The sequence below is a fragment of the Psammomys obesus genome, unplaced genomic scaffold, assembly GCF_907164565.1.
Source record: "Psammomys obesus unplaced genomic scaffold, mPsaObe1.curated_primary_1811, whole genome shotgun sequence".
In the NCBI taxonomy this organism is placed as follows: Eukaryota; Metazoa; Chordata; class Mammalia; order Rodentia; family Muridae; genus Psammomys; species Psammomys obesus.
The window spans coordinates 9,894,299-9,902,619 of record NW_026590767.1 but is presented as its reverse complement, the minus strand read 5'-3'; positions in this window follow the sequence as shown (position 1 = coordinate 9,902,619).

Genomic DNA, 8,321 nt, shown 5'->3' with positions numbered 1-8,321 from the left:
GAATATTCCCTTTATTTTTAGTTTAAAGGGTACACTAGCCCATGAGTTCAGCATCAGATTATCTGGAGCTGGAGTTGTGAGCTGCCCTACATGGATGCTGAAAACAGAATCATGTCTCCTTTAGCAGCCTCCCACCACTCATTATCTTTTTTTTTTTTTTAAGCAATTGGAAAAGGCCACTTTTCTCATGTTTCAGGCTTCATATGTCTCTAAATAACAGAAATATATTTCCAGATGGCTTTAGTGAAAAGCCTTTCTGTTTCTTTTTTCTTCAAGATAGATAGGGTTTCTATGTATATCTCAGAACTTTTTATGTAGACCAGGCTAGCCTTGAACTTGTTTTCTGCCTCCTTAGTGTGAGCCATCTTGTCTTGCAAGCTCTTATGTTTCTATTCTAGGAATGTGTGGGGCACTAGACTCAATCCTTCTGCCTCTGCTGGGGTCACAGCACCACCACACCCAGCCTGCTTTATCCCCTTGGGGGATGGAGAGATGGCTCAGTGGTTGAGAGTACTGGCCATTCTTTCTGAAGATACGGGTTTCATTCCCAGTACCCAACGTCAGCGGCTCACAATTATGTGTAACTCTAGTCCTAGGTCTGATGCCCTCTTCTAGCCTCTGCAGACATGAGACACAGAATTGTTACACAGATATGTATGTAGACAAATCACTCACAGGTATATAAATAACTGTAATATTGCTCAGTTATTAAGTAGTAAGTTTGAAATTGGCAAAATTCACTAGTTTTGACTTAAAAACTGCTTTGGCCACTAGTTAATGCAGTTTGAGTTTAACATACTACAGAATGTGCCATATGGCAAGTGCAGAGGGTTGCAGCTATGGAGAAGACCTAGGGACTGTACCTTAAAAACGAGACAGAGCAGGCTGGAAAGATGCTCAGTGGTTAAGAGCACTGGCTGCTCTATCGAAGGACCTCAGTTCAGTTCCCAGTACCAGCATGGCAGCTCACAACCAGAACTACAGTTCTAGAGGATCTGACATCTGGTCTTTCAGGCATGTGGTTCACAATGATGGATGTATATGTTCCCTCCCCTGGAATAAGACAAAAAGTGATGTGGCCTAGTTCCTGGGTCCATCAAGATTTAATGCTGACAGCCGTTACTTTTCTGACTGGACATTATCTTGGACCGCAGACTCCATGCTAGGAAGAATCTAAACTGCCCATTGGAGAGGCCTACCTGCAAATCAATGGCTGGGAAGCAGGCTGGCCAGCTCACCCTGCTAACCCATCCTCATAGTCTTGGAGCTGAGCCAAAAGTACTGCTCAGACAGACTAAAGGAAGTACTCATCCTTAGGAGAAAGAGCTAAAGACAATGTAGCACATTTCCTTATTTGTGCCAAAGTCTGAGGCTGAAAAGAAATGAATAAGGTGTGATGGACATAGGAAGGGTGAGTGGCTGGTGGACTGGGCAGGTAGGAAGGAGTGGGAGGAGTAAGGGCAGACTTAAAATGACAGTGGTGCTTCCCTGTAATTCAAGTACACAGAAGGGTAATTAACCTGAGTTATGAGTGAAAAACAAGCATGCTTTAGGGGATGGGAGACAACAGCAGGAGCCCAGTGTCTGGCAAGTAATATCTAGACTAGATTCTACAGGGATGTGATAGTAAAAAATAAATAAAAATGCATATATTAATACTGAGCAAAGAAGGAAGTTAAGGATAATAAGTCTGGTCTTTTTAACAAAGAAGGGTGGGGTAGGCTGCTTGAGGCCTATGATGGGATCTAACTGAATGTTTAAAGTAGATGGTGAAATGAATCCAGCTAGCTGCTCAGAGCAGCTCAGAAACAGGCACTAAACAGATCCTATATTTAGTATTATATTCTAATGAGAAAGCCTGGCTCACTGGGGAAGTCATTGATAATGGGGGGGGGGGGGGGGGATGAGTCTGGAACTTGCCAGAAAGGAAGGGGTCTCAGTGGCCTCTGGAGATGGAGACCCTTGTGTGTCCACCCTGAATGGCTCCTTGCTGGCCCAGCTGGGACCATGTGAGTTGTGAGATCATGGCCATATGATGCTTTTTTGCTCACAGCAACCCACACATGTGTGGCTAGCTAGGAGTATTTTCTCCTAATAGAATTCAAGTTAATACAGACGATGACTCCTACCATCCCCTATTAGGGATTATCTGTTATCAGGCAAACTACAGAGCTTACAGTGGAAATCAATGTTAGCCTGTGAAAGCAACAAGAGATATTCTAGGGCCAACAGGATGGTTTAGTGGATAAAGATGCTTGCTGCTAAGGCTGATGGGTTCTATCCCTGGGCCTGGGAGAACAGATTCCTACAAGTTGTTTGCTGACCTCCACATATGTAACCCCCATCCCAAATGCTTTTGTTTTGTTTTGTTTTAATGGTATTCTCATCTTTTCCCCACAAAATGCTCAGTCAGAAATAGTTGCTTTAGGCTAAAGAAACTTGGTCCATATGTCAACTGCTGGTTTGATGATGAGGCCATATCAGGTTTTTCATTGTTTTTTTGTTTTTTGCCCAAATGTATAATTGCAGTTTAATCATTAGACAAAAGTATATGGAGCTAAATTGAAGGGGATTCTCTGGAAAAAATTATCTGTACTCTTCAAAATTGTAAAGATCATGAGAGACAAGAGATTGGCAAGAAGAGATAACATACGGTGTTCCTAGACAAAGGATATTTAAGAACAAGTAAAACCAAAGCTGTGTGTTTAGTGTGAGATGTTATACTCACACCACATAAGCTGAATATTCTGTGACACCTGTTCGATTGTTCCAAAGAGAAACAAAGTCAATGGTGCCTTTTACTCACAGTGGTCCTGGGCCATCAGCAGCAGAATTGACAGGGACATTTCTGGAAATGGAGATTCTGGGCACATGCCCTTCTGTCAGAGCTGTGTCCTCGAGCTGCTGTGGAGAGACTGGAGTTGTGTGAAGGGACAGGAGGAGCTACCCTCTAAATAAATGGCTGTCTAAAAAACTCAAAGCACATTCAAGAAACAATTACAAGGGTCAGAGGTAGGAAAAGATGTTACCTGCCTGTTGGGATATGGAGGCTGAAGGGTCACATGTACAAGCCAGCTGTGACAAGATAAAGCAAGACAGAGCAGAAGGTGTGGGTGGCTCAGCTGGCTGCAATGCTCACCTGGCATGCACGAAGCCCTCCTTTTGATTCCCATCTCCACATAAACCAGCTGTGGTGACACTCAGGAAGTAGAGCCAGGAGGTTCACAGTCATCCTTTGTTTACATAGTGAGTTTGAGGCAGGCTTGGGATAAAGATACTCTAAAAGGGTTTACTTTTGTCTGTGTAATCCTGGCTTATTCTGGAACTCACTACATAGAAGATGTTGACCTGAAATTTCAGAGATCTGCTTGCCTCTGCATCCAAGAGTGCTGGGATTAAAGGTTTGTGCCACATTGTCCAGCCTTTCCCTACCCCCACCCCCACTCCTTTTTTTGAGACAAAATTTCATTGTATATCATGCTGGCATCAAACTCACTGCCTCAGCCTCCTGAGTACAGGACCCAGTTCACCCAATAACCTGAAAATAAGCATCTCCGGGAGGGCGGAACAGGCTGTGCACTCCCAGGGTAGCATTTGGTGTAGAGCCACTGCATAGTGCCCTCCAGCCCAAGAGCCAGGGGTTATGTTGATCAAGCCATGGCATGAGCTCTGAGTGGTGGGGCAGAATTTCGTGCCTTCATGTCTTGCACCTGAAATGTGCAAGACTCAGTCAGACCACAAGCTTTGAAAAAAAATTTTTTCAAAAAGCATTTTCAACTGTCTGGAAACTACAAACTGAACATGCTGTCTTCAGACACTCATTAGCCCAAGATGGCCACCAAAGTTTCATTTCACTTATTCCTTATCAAAACAGCCACAAAATCAGAGTTAAAAAGCTTTCTTTAGAATAATGCTCCTGCACACTAAGATTATAACACTTTTATTTCATGACACCTCTTTTAGTTTTACCCTATCATTCTGATAGTGTAGGCTCCTGTCTGCTATGGGTTTCTCTATTCCTAGCTGTCCTGGAACTCACTCTGTAGACCAGGCTGGCCTCCAGCGCAGAGATTCCACTTGCCTCTGTATCCCTGAGCACTGAGATTACAGGTATATGCCACCATTCCTGGGTAGTTTCTATTTTTTAAATGTTAGTTTTTTTTTTTTTTTACATTTTTGACATTATGTACATTTAAAAAAATGTATATAAAATCACTGTGCAGGACCACTTTAGGGAGAGAGCTCCAGACTACACTTCCTCTTCCCTGGAGCTATCACCACTCTTATGACCATTTCCTTGCTGCTTTGCCTCAAAAAAACTTTCTACTGGTCTTTTGAGTGACACTCAGGAAAAGCATGTGGGACTTGAGGCAGAACAGGTGATAAAGTTATAGGCAGGAGCAGGCAGACTGGATGGGAACGTCATGTTTTTCGTTTTGTTTTTGTTTGAGACGGTCTTTATGTTGTCTAAGGTGTCCTAGAACTTGCTATGTAGTCTAAACTGGCCTTGAACTGCCTGCATGCAGCAAGCCCCTACAAGTGCTGCTGACCTCCTAGAAGTGCAGCTAACTGCACCATCCATGCCCCACTGTCTGGGGGCAGACAGTTTCCTAGAATGGAACTTTTGCCCTTTCACTTTAGCCAGCACCCAGCCATGCTGCAAGCGGAGAACTGCTGGTACTCAGCACCCTTGGTTATTTTCTCTATTTGTAATGTCCAAGGACTAGCAGCTAGCTGTTGCATTAACCTGCACAAGACCCTTGGCTCTTCAGACTTTAGAAAGCATGGCAGCTGGGACAGGGTCTATTAACACTGGCCCAGAAAGGTGTCAGGCACACAGCCAGCACCTAGCATTCCTCCAGTGGCTCCCACTGTGGGCCCTCAGCTTAGGAGAGCGGTGTGTGACTTCTGCCTAGAGGCCAGATGCCTCACTCAGCTCTGCACAGGAAGACTTTCCAGGTATGGCAGCTGAGCTAGGACCCAACTAACAGCACAGAACAGTGTCAGACACCCACCATCCCTCCACTTTGAACAGCTGGGAAGACTGCCCCTGGACCATAGGGAGAGTTTGCACTTGGCGTGTGTTTCTCTGCAACTGATGAATGCAACTATCAATGTCTTGTCAAATGGTATGACTGATATATAAGTGCATAACGGAAGCACAACTTTAGAAAAATTTGATTTTATTTTTGTTTTTTAGAGACAGGGTTTCTCTGTATAGTCCTGGCTGTCCTTGACCTCACTTTGTAGACCAGGCTGGCCTTAAATTCAGAGATCTGCCTGCCTCTGCCTCTCAAATGCTGGGGTTAAAGGTGTGCTTCAACAGCACCCAGCAGAAAAATTTTTAATTAAAAAATTTTAAAAGGAGAACCCCTGCACAGATGTAGCCCATGGCAGTTCAGAGTCCAAGTGGGTTACATAGTAATGGGAACAGGGACTGCCTCTGACATAATCTGATTGGCCTGCTCTTTGATCACCTCCCCCTGAGGGGGGAGCAGCCTTACCAGGCCACAGAAGATGACAATGCAGCCACTCCTGATGAGATCTGATAGACTAAGATCAGAAGGAAGGAGAGGAGGACCTCCCCTATTAGTGGACTTGGGGAGGGGCATGCGTAAAGAAGGGGGGGAGGGTGGGATCGGGAGGGGAGGAGGGAGGGGCTTATGGGGGGGGTACAAAGTGAATAAAGCGTAATTAATAAAAATAAAAATAAAAAAAAATAAAAAAAATTTTAAAGACTGGAGAGGTGGCTCAGAGGCTAAGAGCACTGTTTGTTCTTTCAGAGGTCCTGAGTTCAATTCCCAGCAACCATGTGGTGGCTCATAACCATCTATAATGAGATCTGGTGCCCTCTGCTGGTGCACCAGCACACATTCAGGCAGAACACTGTGTATATAATAAATACATCTTTAAAATTTTTTTAAAAGATCTTTTTAATTTTCTATGTCTAAGTGGTTAGCTTGAGTTTCTGTATGTACATATAAAGCATCCCCTGGAAGGGGAGTTACAGCAACAGCAGGTTGTCAGCCACATGTGCATTCTGGGAAGTGAATCAAGGTCCTCTGCAGGAGTAGCAGGTGCTCTTAACTGCTGAGCCACCTCTTCAGCACCTCTGTTTAACTTCATAACTAATTAAAAAAAAACATCTGAGACAGGGTCTTAGTATGTAGTCCTGGCTGGCTGCAACTCAAGGGATCCACCAGTCTGTGCCTCCTATGTGCTGGGATCAAATGTGTCAGTCTACGTGCTTAGGTGTTCCCAGCCCCAGCCCCCAGGGTCTCATGTAGCCAAAGTTGGATTTACTCAAGCCGTCATATATCTGTGTATTAGCTTGTACTCCTGCTCCTCTGCCCAAGTATGTGGACTGCATGCATTCAGGCAAACATGTTTAAATCCACATGTATAGGGTGGTTGGGGTGGTGCACACCTTCGATCCCAGGACTTTGGAGACAGAGGGAAGAGGATCTCTGAATATGAGGCCAACCTGGACTAAACAGAGTTCTGGGATAGCTAGGGCTAGGCAGTGAGACCCTGTCTCAAATTAAAAAATGCCACCTGTACTCTCAACACAGTGGTGCACTTGGGGGCAGGAAGGTTAAGACTGCTCCATTTGATGTCAGCCTGTGATGAATTCCTGGACAGTGCCACACACTAAGAACTGTCCTCCCCCCAAAACCAACCCACATGCTTTTTTGTCTAGGTCTTCAGCCCCAAAGCATAGCAATAAAACATTTGACAGAAATGATATCTTAAATGGAACATTCTGGAGAAAGAAATGCAACCCATTCTATGTTTGAACACAATAAATGAGACCAATTTACATTTGAAAACTGTAGGATTCTTACCTTCTTTAGGCTAGGTAGGCATGGTGACATGTGCCTGGGAGACTGAAGCAGAGTGAGCTCAAGTTTGAGGGCAGCCTGGGCTACAATAGTGAGAATCTTATATGGAAATAAAAGCAGCCTTCAGAGTGTCTATTTGTCACAAGTGAGTCCTTTTAGCCAACACTAAATTGCTGTTTTGATAGCACTACAGCAAGGCAGGGAATCCAGAGATGGGGACAGCCCTGGACCCCCTGGCAAACGCCCTGCAGGCTCAGGCCTTTGAGGGAGAGACAACACCTGCTCTAACCCAAGGGCACAGCTGAATTCACAGGACAAACATGTTCACCTCTACTCTGCCTCCTCTACAAGAGGCTAGCAGGCTCTTTTTTGGGAAATATTTTAAAGATGGAGAAAGTTGTCTAAGTCCAGTTAAACATTTAAATGTATTGGACTTTTTGGCAGAATGAATGGCACATAGTCCTGCTGTGTTAGGACTGTTTTTCCTCAGGTACTAGGGCCCATACTTGTGTAACCTGGCTTCATCTCAGACACAATCTGCTGCAGTCAAGATCCAGGACGTTTTTTTTTTTTTTTTTTTTTTTTTTTTTTGTGAGTCTACGTAGTCCTGGCTGTCTTTGAATTACATAGACCAGGCTGGCCTCAAACTCAGAGATCTGCCTGCCTTAGCTTTCCGAGTGCTGGGATTAAAGACACGTGCCACTACACCCAGCTACTTTTATTCTTTGAGGCAGGGTTTCAATATGTAGCCATGGCTGGCTTGGTACTTGATTTGGACCAGGCCAGGCTGGCCTGGAAATCAGAGGTATGTCTGTTCCTGCCTCCTGCTTGCTGGGATTCAGGACATGTGCCATCCTGTCTGGCACAGAGTGTGAGTACTTTTAAATAGAAGTACTTGTGGAGGCTGGAGAGATGGCTCAGAGGTTAAGAGCACTGGCTGTTCTGCCAAAGGTCCTGAGTTTAATTCCCAGCAACCACATGGTGGCTCATAACCATCGTAATGAGATCTGGTGCCCTCTTCTGGCATGCAGGCATATAAGCAGACAGAATATTGTATAAATAATAAATAAATCTTAATTTCAGTTTCTAATCAATGTGAACGCAAGTGGCATTACATTAGTTCCTGTGAAGGTGAGGCAGTTACCAGCACTTTCCTATTTCCAGTTACTACCACCTTCCTATTTCAGCAGGCACAGGCCCTGCTCCCTGTCCTGCAGTAGCTCTTTGGTGGAATCCCATGGAACACTTAGTGCTGGTACTTTTTTTTTTTTGGTTCCAAGACAGGGTTTCTCTGTATAGGCCTGGTTGCCCTGTAACTTGCTCTGTAGGCTGGCCTTGAACTCACAGATCTATCTGCTGGCCAAGGCTTGACCAAGTATTGATTCTCTTACTTTTTTTTTTTTTAACTTTTATATTTCCTATCAGGAACTCTTGACCCTGATATTCTAAATGTTTTAAAATAAACCATAGGTACTGACT